Source organism: Dreissena polymorpha, chromosome 5 (assembly GCF_020536995.1).
Source record: "Dreissena polymorpha isolate Duluth1 chromosome 5, UMN_Dpol_1.0, whole genome shotgun sequence".
NCBI classification, from domain to species: Eukaryota; Metazoa; Mollusca; class Bivalvia; order Myida; family Dreissenidae; genus Dreissena; species Dreissena polymorpha.
The window spans coordinates 3,635,076-3,649,363 of record NC_068359.1 but is presented as its reverse complement, the minus strand read 5'-3'; the positions used below and the strand labels follow the sequence as shown (position 1 = coordinate 3,649,363).

General features: G+C 34.9%; 1 protein-coding gene across 1 annotated transcript in view; it reads left to right on the top strand.

Annotated features, from left to right (window-relative positions):
• Nucleotides 1-7,917: 7,917 nt before the first annotated feature.
• The window catches only part of LOC127832262 (FYVE, RhoGEF and PH domain-containing protein 4-like), a 102,962-nt gene continuing 96,591 nt past the window's right edge, over nt 7,918-14,288 (top strand). The window contains exons 1-2 of the mRNA XM_052357629.1: nt 7,918-8,077; nt 13,696-13,794. The gene's annotated coding sequence lies outside the window, so the exon portion shown is untranslated. The remainder of the gene's footprint in view (nt 8,078-13,695; nt 13,795-14,288) is intronic.

Sequence of the window (14,288 nt, the reverse complement as noted above, 5' to 3'; positions counted from 1 at the left end):
CGCCCTCTAAATTTTAATGTGTAATCACGATGGCCCTTACGGTATTCCGTAACAAGCTGAGCCATCTTTTTTTAACTTATCTTAAAATTAATGTAAAGATACTGTGTTAAACATATTTTGTCATAATTTTGATTAGTATTTTGCTAACCTGAGCACAAAGTGCTTATGGTGAACTTTTGCGATCGCCTTTTTTTTTTTTTTTTTTTAAAGCCTTTCCTGAAATGGGTTTATTTACATAATCAAAATTACGCCCGTAATCTAAGTTACGCCCGTAATTTGTAATTCCGCCTGTAATTTGAATTCCGTCCGTAAACTGCTTTCCGCCCATAACTAAGATTCCATCCCACCTAATTTACATATTTCGCCCCTGTTTTCTGCATGGATTACGCCCGGAATCTGCCCCTCTTAAAATCATATATTAAAAAATACGCCCGGAAATCATGTTTAGTTTGTGATTCCGTTCCAATTCCGGGCGGAACATTTCGTACAGGTTAAGTAACAAGTTTTTTTAGCTTTGACCTGGTGACCTAGTTTTTTGTAGCAGATTCCTTAACAGCTAAAAGAATGTCAAGATAAACATTATGACCCTGTTTCATCAAGACTGAGCCATAAATATGGCCTTTAAAGTGGTAAGATTTTACATTTGGTGATCTAGTTTTTGGATACTGTTGATCCAGATTTAAACTCAGCCTAGATATTGCCAAAATAAAGGTAAACATTCTTGCCAAGTTTAATGAAGATTGAGCCATAAATATGGCCTCAAACGTTGTAGTAATATTTTTCTAAGGTATGACATGGTGACCTTGTTTTTGGACTCACATGACACAGATTCAATATGAGACTAGGTATTGTCAAGATAAACAATCTCACTAAGTTTCATCTAGAGTAGTAAGCTAAAAGTTGATGATGTACGCCAGATATGGACAATTCATGACAACTACCGCTGGACCTATTTGTGCTCAGATGAGTTAAAAAAACACTTTCAATACACAGAAATCAAACTAATCATTTATAAATTGTTTCACACCTCCCTGCAATCAATTTCTCACACAATTAGTCACTCATAACCAAGTGTCTAAGACAGGAAGTTCGTAAGAAAATAATTACACGAGCATTAACAGAGTGCCAGTGATGAGTTATGGACATTTTTTCTGCTCAGAAAGAATAAATTGTTATAACACTCTGTAAACAATCATCTAATTTTACTGCTAGAGGGTTCAGGGTATTTTTCTTTTAATGTTAATAGTGCTAACAGCTGAGTAATTGCCTACCAGATAATGATGAGCAGGGTATGTAAACTAACAACTCATCTTTACCTTTCAGCTTTTTTTTTGGTGTTTTCTGATTATTTAAGCCAATGCAATAATCATAAGATTATTAATATTATTGTGTATATAATAAATGATATCTGTTAACTGTGGTAGATAAGTTCAGTATCTACCTATATGTATTTAAAGAGTGTTCCTATTGTCAAATGGCAATCAATGTTTATTTGTTCTATACTATAGTTATTATAACATATGCAGTGATTGTGTTTACACTGCACGAGGAATAAGTTCTTGTGATGTTCAAAAAGTTTAATGTTTTCTAACTTTAAATGGTGATTTATTATGAGTAGAAAAACTACCTTGACCCTTCCTTACTTAGGAGCAAAGTGAAAATGGCTATGTGAAGTTTGCTGTTATTTTTTGTTGTATTCTGTTTTCTGCTAATCAGTATCTATTAAAGGGTTTGAAATAAAGTCTTTAAAACTTGAATTTAGATAGAAAGGTCTTCAATTAAATTTAGCTTTTTATGGGAATTCAAAGGTGTCAAAAATAGATTTCTAAGTGGTGAGAAGTCTTTAAAATTGCCTCCAAGATTGATGAACAAAGCTATGACCTCACAATCGCAAGTGCTACACAGCCCTTCATTGTCTGTAGCATCCTCTTAGATCTCTTAACTCTTTCAGTGCGGGAACCGAATTTTGAAGGCCTTTGCAAACAGTTTGGATCCAGATGAGACGCCACATTCTGGATCCAAACTGTTTGCTATTCTGATAATATTTTTTGAAAAAAAATCGAAGAAAATGCTAATTTTAGAAATTCAGCAGACGACATTTTAGCAGACGACACATTTCCCAGCATGCAAAGGGCTAAAGGGACTTGCTCACAGAAATCCGTACTTTCAAAAAACGTCATTCAATATGTTTACTAACAAATCTGTACTGTTCTAAATAGTCTTAACTAATTGCAACCATAAGTAAAAAAGTAAATTCAAAAATATTATATTGCCAACCCATGGATTTGATCTCTGAGGCCCTCTTAAAGCAAGACCTAGTGTACCACCACAGGGCCATACTGGCTTGAACATTTATCAGCTAATTATAAAGGCTATTGTTATACTAAACGTATTTTCCAAATTATTGAGGAATAGTGTTACAAACACTATTATTGATTTTGCTTGACGATAATACATTAACGAACCAATATGAGTAAAAGTTTTCTTAGTCAAAAGTGTTATTTTGCTTGTTTAATCAAAATGCATGCATGACTTTTTGAAACTATTACTTTAATTGTCGTTTTGCCGAACTGTGAATAAGTCCCTTTAATATGTGTACTTACAGTCTTAAATTTATCAGTGTTTCTGAAATTAAACTTTTAAATGGTTTTCTTTGAAAATGTAATTGAAAGACCTTGAAATGTTTTTTTATTACAATATAATGGTTGTATAAAACATTAAGATCTCTTGCCTGTGTAGCTTGCAGCTGTTCCAGTGCATGCTTGTTTCTAATAGTGTGCAAGTAATTGTGAATGAAATATTGAGTACTTTTGCACTCATTCTTTCGTTGCTGCTCATTTTCTGGTTGTGAAATACTGCAACAGCACAAAAGTACAAATCAATTATGAACAAATTAAATTTTTAGTTGGTAAGCGTTCATGGTTTTGAAGAGTAATCCTTCATTTAACAATACTGTAACACTTGCAGGCATTGTTGTAACCTACCGGTTTCACCGGAGGGGACTTATGGTTTGCACTCTGTCTGTCAGTCTGTCAGTCTGTCAGTATGTCCGTCACACTTTTCTGGATTCTGTGATAACTTTAAAAGTTCTTCATATTTTTTCATGAAACTTGAAACATGGAAAGATGGCAATATGTAGAGTTTGCCCATCTTTGTATTTTGTTCCTACGTCAAGAATTTGGTTGCTACGGCAACAAATAGATAATTTTAAAAAATCTGAAAATGGTGGAGTTTCACCGGTAGGGGACATATATTGCTTGGCAATAATCTTGTTTACTTCAAGTGACCCACTTTTCAACAAAATATTCAAGTTTGTATTGTAAACCCAGCCCTAGCATTTGTATGATAAGAATAAACTTACATTCCTAGTTTTATTTATAGCTTTATTTTTATTTGGCAAAACCTTTGATTGTTTTCATCTTCCATATGTAAAATAGACGGATTAAGGAGTTGTTAGAGACATACTTATCTTGGTAATTGAGAATATAACTAGAAATGGCGTGGCAGAGGCAGACGCGTATCACCAAGCCGCATGTTTGACCCAGGGGCGCCCCAGGGCTGGTAATGGGGCCATGCATAGTTGAGATTTACCGTATTGTCATAAGAGATGTTCAGTATCAATTTGAAGTAAATAGGTGTAGAAATGAAGAAGTTCATGTAAAATAACCTTAAAAAAAAATGAGTAAAAATCTCTGTCCCCAACCCCCATAACTTTTGACCCAGGGGTCAGATCAAAATTCCAAATAGTGCACTGTCGCACATATGCTCATAGCTACCATGTGTGTAAGTTTCAAGGTTCTAGTGCTTATAGTGTAGGAGGAGATAGTGGCCCGGACAGACAGACAGACAGCGGAGATAACCACATAATAGATTTTGAAATCTAAACGCGGACCCTAAGTTCAAGGTCACAGGGGTCAGAATTTTTATGCGCATGGAAAGGTCTTGTCCAGATACACATATGTACCAAATATGAAACAAATCTGAAGGGACACAGAAGTTATGAGCTTTTTTTTTCAAATCGCGGTTGCAGATTTCGAAACCTGAACGCGGACCCCAAGTTAAAAAATTTCATTCCCATGGAAAGGTGTTGTCCAGATACACATGCGTACCAAATATGAAAGCAATATCTGAAGGGACACAGAATTTATGAGCTTTTTTTTTTATCGCGGTTGCAGATTTCAAAACCTGAACGCGGACCCAAAGTTAAAAAATTTCATGCCCATGGAAAGGTGTTGTCCAGATACACATCATAGCAGCGTACCAAATATGAAAGCAATATCTGAAGGGACACAGTCGGTATGAGCCTTTTTCGAATCGCAGTCACAGATTTCATAACTTGAACGCTGACCTCAAGTTCAAGGTCAAGGTCACAGGGATCAAAAATTGTATGCGCATGGAAAAGTGTTGTCCAGATATACATGCATACCAAATATGAAAGCAATATCTGAAGGGACACAGTAGTTATGAGATTTTTGTATCGTGGTCGCAGATTTCTAAACCTGAACGTGGACCCCAAGTTAAAACATTTCATGCGCATGGAAATGTGTTTGTCCAGATACACATGCGTACCAAATATGAAAGCAATATCTGAAGGGACACAGTAAACAGTAGGTATGAGCCTTTTTCGAATCGTGGTCGCAGATTTCGAAACCTGAACGCTGACTTCAAGGTCAAGGTCACAGGGGTCAACAAATTGTATGCACATGGAAAGGTCTTGTCCAGATACACATGCATACCAAATATGAAAGCATTATCTGAAGGAACACAGTAGTTATGAGCCTTTTTCGAATAGCGGTCTTAGATTTCAAAACCTGAATGCTGACCTCAAGTTAAAGGTCACAAGGGGGTAATACATTGTATGCGCATGGAAAGCTGTTGTCTAGATACACATACATACCAAATTTGAAAGCAATACCTGAAGGGACACAGTAGTTATGAGCCTTTTTCGAATCACGGTCGCAGATTTTGAAACCTGAACGCTGACCTCAAGGTCAAGGTCACAGGGGTAAAAAATTGTAGGTGCATGGAAAGCTGTTGTCTAGATACACATGCATACCAAATATGAAAGCAATATCTGAAGGGACACAGTAGTTATGAGCCCTTTTCATATTGCGGTCGCAGGAAAATCTCTGACCTGGCCACACCCCAACCCCCATAACTTTTGACATAGGGGTCTTATCAAAATTCAGTGGCCGTCACCATCGCACATATGCTCATGGCTACCATGTGGGTAAGTTTCAATGTTCTAGTTCTAATAGTGTAGGAGGAGATAGTGGCCAGGACGGACAGCGGAGATAACCACATAATCCCCACTTTTTCTCTGAAAAGCATGGGGATAACATTAGACCTCAAAAATTCATTACTGTGCTGTAAATTACATTAAGGTTTATATGGATTTCATAGACTAGCTTATTCACATATAGGAACACACAAAGATTTCTTTTTCCTTACAAAATTTATTGATGAGACCAACTGCAGTGTCCGAAACGAAACATAAAAACCTTGTACATTACATAATAATGTATGAAAAGGAACCCATTGAAAATCAAAAACATTTACGATGTGATGAAATGCAAAATTTACAAAAATGAGTGCGATTGAAAGTTTAAACATTTAAATACTTAATTTGGTAAAACTTAACATTATTTCGTTGTTTTATGCCATTTGTATTAAACTAATAATAGAGGTAAACCATGTAATTTGAGTGTGGTAAAGGAGCTGCTGCAAGTTTCAACTCACATTTGGTGATTTATTTTGCAATTTAAAAATATGGAACCTGTAATGTTTGACATATATATCAGCATCATTTTACTTTGAATGACTGTGTAATTTACTCAAAGATCAAGCTCAATTTTTTAGGTCAAAGTCAAATAAGGGAATGATCCAGTTTATCAGTACAGGCTATTTATTTTTTTAAATCAATAACTTGCGAGACATGTTTTCAATTTTGAGAACAATTCTCATTTCAACTTGCTGTTACAATTGCTCAAAGGTCATTTTAACAGCTAAAAGGTCATTTTCTTTATTAATAATAAGGTTAATTATTGGCATTATATAGCTTTCACAGATCGTTATTTCATCAGTATTTTAACAATTTTAAAATACCTTTCAAAAAATGTTTGTTTTAGAGTGATGAAGTGTTGCATGCAAGGACTATGTACCTAGCTGAAAGATCTTAGTCATATCAAAACATCAATACTAAATGATCATCATACACTTTTGGCAAACTGCAATATCAAAATAACATTGCTAGTCCTGTGGAGAGGATGTATTGGGTGTAATGCCTGTGTCCTATCATGAAAGGTTGATGTTGCGCTTACAGAAAAATATTTGCAAAAAGTATGGTATGCTTGACACTGGGCATAACACCTTGCAGATAGATATAAACTGATCACATGCTTTTAAAACACTTTATTATGTTAGTGTTTTTATGCTCCCCCCAAATTTTTTTGGGGGGAGCATATAGTCACCACTTCGTCTGTCCGTCCGTGTGTCCGTCCATGAACAATTTTTGTTCTGGCTATTTCTCAGCAACTAATGACCGGAATTCAATGAAACTTTATGGGAAGATTCTCTACCAAGAGGAGATGTGCATATTATCAGCGGGTTCTGGTCGGATGATTTTTCACAGAGTTATGGCCCTTTTAAATTTTCCATTAACTGTACATATAGTGCAATTCTTGTCCGGGCTATTTCTCAGCAACTAATGACCGCAATTCAATGAAACTTTATGGGAAGCTTCACTACCAAGAAGAGATGTGAATATTATCAGCCGGTTCTGGTCGGATGATTTTTCACAGAGTTATGGCCCTTTGAAATTTTCCATTGTACATAAAGTGCAATTCTTGTCCGAGCTATTTCTCAGCAACTTATCACAGGAATTCAATGAAATTTTATGGGAAGCTTCACTACCAACAGGAGATGTGCATATTATCAGCTGGTTACGGTCGGATGATTTTTCACAGAGTTATGGCCCTTTGAAATTTTCTATAAACTGTACATATAGTGCAATTCTTGTCCGGGCTATTTCTCCCCAACTAATGACTGGACTTCAATGAAGCTTTATGGGAAGCTTTACCACCTTGAGGAGATGCGCATGCTATTTGTGGGTTCTGGTTAGATGATTTATTTAGAGAGTTATGGCCCTTTGAAATTTTTAAGTTGCTAAACCATCCATCGTATTATTTTATCCAAGGTTACGCCCCTCAAGACGTTTCCTTTTATCTGAATATATAGTGCAATATTGTGACAAAAAAAACTTTGGGGAGCATCACCCGTCTCCAACGGTTTCTTGTTATTGTTTGTATTTACCATCACTGTGTAAATTATTCAAATATGGCCTTGACCTTGATAAGATACATTGTAGATGTGTTGTTACACAATTTAGCGCAAGCTGAGTATCCACCACCCATCATCATCCCCAAACTTTAAATAATGTTTTGTCTACTGGATAGTAATCATGTGGTACTTTGGAGGTTGAATAAATGCATTCATTCAATTAATTACTTAAATAAAAAGATAAATTAATTTGATGATTAATCACTGTTAATTACTCCAGTTGAAGATGCAGACTCCAAAAATTATTCTTTAGTGAAAAACTACATTCTGAAAGAGCTGTACATTATAAACATAAGTTAAGGACCTTCCCTTGTACATTTATGTATTCTGAGACCAAACACAACATGAAGCAAAAAAAGCATTATTCATTTATTTTAATTTCAAGATAGGACTTATTTAATCATAGCATAGTTTATTCACCACTTAATTCCAGCATTTCCTAGAGGAAGGTAATTCAAGAACTCTTCTCTTGATAGTGACCTCAAGTCAGTTTAACAATTTATGGAAATTATGTCACATCCGAAAGCCATAAGCAAAGACCATGTTTGTTCAATATACATTATAGATAATTCATGATTCAATTATTTTACTTCAGCTGTTTCAGCTCATGTTTTGTACAGTGTGTTATTCTTGTTAAAATGTGATTGAACGCAAATGCTATATATATTAGTGTTGCAAACTATTTATATCATATTTCAATAGGATTCTAGCATTCAAGGGATTCTAGCATGTTATCCATGTAAGTAAATCTTTATTGCAAAAGTATAATGTATAATAATCATAACAACATAATTATAAAGAATACAAACAAACATTATACTACTTTTTCTTAAGCTGTTGCTGCTGCTTCATGTATAACTACTACCACTACATATATTTGTTCTACGACTATTTGTAGTACATGTACTACTACTACTAACACTAATATTTAGTTGTCCAGTGATACAAGTTTTATATTTGAAGCTCAGTAAAATGCACAGTGAGTTCTACCATGAAGTCTCCTGGTTAACCCTTTCAGTGCGGGAACCGAATTTTGAAGGCCTTTGCAAAGAGTTTGGATCCAGATGAGACGCCACAAAACGTGGCGTCTCATCAGGATCCAAACTGTTTGCTATTCTGATAGTGTTCTTTGAACAAAATCGAAGAAAATGCTAATTTTAGAAATTCAGCAGAAGACATTTTAGCAGATGACAAATTTCCCAGCATGCAAAGGGTTAAGAGGTGTGGCTCCTCCCTGGCCTAATACTTAACTGGCAATTGGAACCTCTTACCCAGCAATATTGGCGCCCATTGCATGCTTTTTACAGCACAGTGATTTTTTTGTACAGGTATTTAGTTAATTGTTTTTGCGTGCTGGTATTGAAGGTTAATTATGGTAAGCAAAAGTGTTTTGTTTTGCTTTCTAATCTCTTTTTTAATTTGGTGTCGTTATATTCAAATTAAATCGTAGTTACATGTTTCTGTATGATATAAGTTTTTATTTGTGTTATGAAAATATATGTTAATTTTTTATTTTTCGTTAAGAATTAAATGTATGGAATTGAGACTGGTATAGTGTAGAAGATATATGAAGATAATATGAAATCAATTGACACAAAAAAGTTTAATACAAATATGATAATAGCAATATTTGATAAATATATTTGTATTTTCTGTTCAACATTTTGGTAATGCAATATTATCATCTCTTTCTAAGTGTGTTTCTAGGGAATCACTTCAATTCTTGGGACAGAAATGTTGCAGATTTTCAATAGCAGATACTTATGCAAGGTCTTAAATTTGTGAAAAGCTGATTTGATTAAAAATTGTTGTACCAAAATAAAACATGGATGCATCTTGGTAAGAATTGTTATTATAGGACCGTTAAATGCTTTAAATCCAAGTAAATCAATAAACTGATATGTATTTAAATATCAATGGCATTGTGCAAATTAAACAAGAAATATCTTTAAAAAAGATATACGGCGTTGATTGTGGTTGCAGTTAATGAAAGGTAAAGACTTCAATGAATGAGATCAAAGATAGCGAATGTCTTTTTCTGTGCAGTTCTTAGCTGCAGCAAACGCAGTACGGGATGATACGCGGAGTTTTCGCGGCTTATTTTACATTATTACATATTGCTGGTCATAAACGTATAGATACAAAACAGAAAACCAAAAGAGGAATGGAAGTGAAATTAAAACATATGAGTCAATCGGCCACACGCGAAGTATCCGTACATATTTTAAATATTTATACGCGCGTTCTTTGAACAAACCTGTTTTAGTGGTTTGTCTGGCGTTGCTATTTGATTCGATTATTAACAGTATCGAGAATCATTGCGCTCATGCTTAATTCATTAGTCAATATGATGGCATAATTCTTGTTAAATTAATTAAAAATAATATTTATCATGGTATTGTTGTAAAACACATTAAGAATCTATTATTTACATACCATATGATATCGCTGAATATCTTCATTTAACATCTGTCTGGTCTAAAGAAAATTCCAGTTCACCTAGTTCACGCTATAGCGTCTTTATTATGTAACGATTATTTTCCTTGCCGCGAACTTCGATCAGCACATAGGGTAGAGACGCAGCGATGACCTGTATGTAAACTCTGACATTCACACACAGTGGCCGCAAATTGACCCGATATACCTCGCGAGTTGAAATGCAATGCATTAAAGTGAGTCTTCGCTTCCACTGCTCTCTATACTTTAACATGTTAACATGTTGACAGGAATATGGAAGTTAGTACTAAATATGAGAACATAGCCTTTAAGTGCAAAAGTTTTCGCGCTGAAAATCTTCTGAAAATAAAAGGTGGACGCACAAACTGTATTGATGTCGAGATTGAGTGTAAAACTGTTCTATCTATTAAGCCTTTTCATTATATATAAAATTGTTTCATGCTGAACACGCAGTAAAACAGTGTTACAAAGACGCGGACATGTTTCCAATGTTCTGGTCGTATTCTCAAATCAGCCAATGCAGTCAATGAAGTGTATTCATCTGTACTTGGCCGCGGGAAGTTTTATTTGAATTCTATTGGACGCTAACAAAGGTCAGGCTAAGGTGAAAAGCTGGTGTATACAGCTAACGCCGAAAAAATTAAAAAGAGTCAGAAATGTGTATCCCTCCCATTCAAGTGACTCCTCAGTAGCTAAACCCATCCATTTGCCCATGTTTTATTTCCACTGTTTACCTTTGTGATGGTTGTGCATGACCCAGGCTAATGTCAATAAGTGGAAATAATTATTTCTTGTCTGCATGGCTTAATGTTATTTTAAAATAACTGAATATGAATCACTTTGAACTGAAGATGTGTGTAACACATAAAAGATTCTTGTCCTTCAAATGTTTAGGTCACAATTCAAGGTCAAGGTCAACATTTTGCTTTTCATATCTGATATGTATCGTTATTCCTTAACTCTTTCAGTGCTGGAACCGAATTTTGAAGGCCTTTGCAAACAGTTTGGATCCAGATGAGACGCCACAGAACGTGGCGTCTCATCAGGATCCAAACTGTTCGCTATTCTGATAGTATTCTTTGAAAAAAATCAAAGAAAATGCTTATTTTAGAAATTCAGCAGACAAAATTTTAGCATACTACAAATTTCCCAGCATGCAAAGGGTTAAAGAATTTTAAGTAATACCCATGATCAGACAATGTGTCAAGAACATGGCCCATGCTGTCACTCAAAAGTCAAGGTCACAATGGAAAGGTTTATTTCATGACCACGCTTAACTCATTCTCTATGCAAATATAGTAAAGATGTAACATGATGTTGTACATGATATTGATTATATCTCTGCAAATAAAGGTTAAGCTTGGATATATTGGAGTACGATTTTGGAGACCATGACTTAGGAATGGCTGTGATATAAATAGTTTAAGTTTGTGGAGCTTCTAGCTTCAACCTTTAGAAGGAAATTGCAATTTGTTTGAACCTTGGAAAATGTCATCTCCATGAAGCATAGATGTGCAAATCAGAATTCTTATGAGTCATGATCAACTTATATCTGAGTTATGTGCCCTTGTTATCTACATAATGATAATGAACATATAGAAATGAACCTTTCATATGTTCATTAATAATACATATTACTTATACACAAAGGGTCTGTTGGTCCCTAATGTTTTGTTTCCGAATGTATCATATAAATAATTATGTTTAATCTATATAAGTGGTGTCTGTTAGTTTTGCATATCCAAGATCATTTTGCAGAACAAACTGAACATTTGTATTATGCCCTTGGTAGGGTGGCTAACAGCAGTCGCACTGACTGTTTCATGAGTTTTTATGCCCCCAGATCGAATGATTGGGGGTATATTGTTTTTGGCCTGTCTGTCTGTCTGTCTGTCATTGTATGTGTGTGTTTGTGTCTGTCCCAAAACTTTAACCTTGGTCATAACTTTTGCAATATTGAAGATAGCAACTTCATATTTGGAATGCATGTGTATCTCATGGAGCTGCACATTTTGAGTGGTGAAAGGTCAAGGTCATCCTTCAAGGTCAAAGGTCAAATATATGGCTTCAAAAATGCGCATTGGACTTTTCTCTAGGATAACAGTTTTCTTGACTTTTTTCCTAAACGCTTGCGAATATTGACCTGATGTTTGGTGCAAGAGTCAACCTACATTACTTACAGGTCAAGAACCAATTTTGTTTAGGCCCATGGGCTTTTGACATAAGAACAAGCCTCGGACTAAAGATTTTTCTTTAAAATTATCCTTTTCCAAAAATCATAAATGCTTTCAGATACTGACCTAAATTTTCGGTTTGTGAGTCTACAGTCCAACCTGCCCGAGCGACAGCCTGTTAATAGCGACCAACAGTCAATAACGACCACACCGATTTCCTCCCGAACGATTTCACTATATATTGAACCTGCGAATAAAGCCCACCTGTGAACAAAGACCAACGACCACCCTTTTACATTCCCAAATCTCCATTTTGATAGCTTACAACGACCACTGCAATCATAAAAATCAATGATTTCGCAACTTTTAAAAAACAAAATGGCCACCAGGACGCTGCGTAGTCACGTGATACACATCTTACCAGTGGACTCGTCGGTCGCTATGGACATATTGGCAAGTGACAGTTTATTGCACTCGATAGCAGTTGTTTGTTTATTTAACATGCATTGCTAATTGGTAGTCGCCTGCTTCTTTTATGCATTTGACAGTTTGTCAAAAGTGTAAACATTTGCCTTTGTATTTAAGTGACTCGCGATTAATGTACTAATTGCCGAAAATATCAAAGACAAATTTGGGGCTTTCATAAACTCATTAAGGAAATTAACGGTTTCATATCATTTACGATGTCTATTAAAGACAACCATTTTGATAGTCATTCTCTTCTTAAATTTCTCTGTAATAAGACGTTCATAGATTACAGAAAAGTAAATGGTCAGTTCAAGTTAACCATCATGGCTTCCAAGTGCAAGTTCTTGACGTTGGAAGAACGCGTTAAGGTCATTAGTTTGTTAGGTAAAGGACACAGTTGTAGACAGTCTTATATAAATATCAGATGTCATTTATTGTCGTTTATTGTCATCTTTACTGGTTGTGTAGTAGTGATTCATGTATTTAATGTATAAATGTTTGCTATGTTATGTGTATTTTGTAATTTGTTGTCTGTAGAATTACATGTACATGTACGTATACATGTATGTCAATAGTTATTTAAACAGTATATGATAAATTAAATAAATAATAAAAACATAAGGGAATAGAAATACAACATGTAATAAATATACAAATGTAAAACAAAACTGTGTTTTCAATCCTTTATTTCATTATACATGCATAAGTATTCAAACATTTAAACAATAGAGCACATACATAGATAAGGTACCTGATAAAAAACTACTAGCATATTTTGCAAAGTTTCGAGCGACCCTGCGAATAAAGGCCACCTGTGAACAAAGACCACAACGACCAAATCCCTTGAGTGGTCTTTATTGACAGGTTGGACTGTACCTACATGACTTACTAATCAATTCGAGTTTTGATCCAGTCCATTGATTTTTTAACGAAGTTATTACCGGTAGTCTTGGACTCAACCATTTTCTCTTTAATTACACTTGGTTGCATTATTTTCCAAAATACTTTCAGATACTTACCTGAATTTTGATGTGTTAGTCTACCTGTATGACTTTTTTAAATTCATCATTTCAATTTTAAAACAATTTACCACAAATGACAAACATCAGGAGACTAGATAATGTTCCATGTATCACCTGTCTAATTACCTCAATGGTCAAGGGGGGGGGGGGGGGCATCTGTGCCATATGGACACATGTCTTGTTTACATTTATAATCATTTTTCCTTTTTATTGACATTTTGTTCTAACTGTTGCAGGGTCTTAAACTTTTCTGGATAATGTAACGGTTAATTTGCAACCTTATCATCAGAAGGTGGGTGGCACATCATGGCAGTTTACCTGGATGAGACTCAAAAGTATGTTGTACTGTATTACCTTAACAAAGCTTTCTGGTTAATATTGAACATGTTGGTGTTTTTTTTGGAGTAAGATTATATTTGTTTTGTTTGATAGTTGATCAATACACATACCAAAAAATATGGTGTGCAGCTGAAAGGTAAAGGTCAAACTTGCATGGCTGTCAAAGCAATAGTTACTTCTATTATTCATCATTTAATAAGTGTAAAATATCTGACTACAAAAGTTCTTTACTTGGAGTCAGCTGTGTCCCTGGCTTGAATGTCAAGGTCAAACATAGAGGTCGAATGACATATTTGAGCATAATACAGGTTGCTAAGGTATCAAACAACAAATGTACAATATATGTGGTGATGATGTGTATTATGAAAGACATGTTCCAATTGTTCATATGTCAAGGTTACACTTACTGTATTTTCTTGACTGTAAAGACAGGAAACGTTTCCGATTTCTAAAGAGTTGGAGACTTGTCATTTACTGTGTATCTACAGGG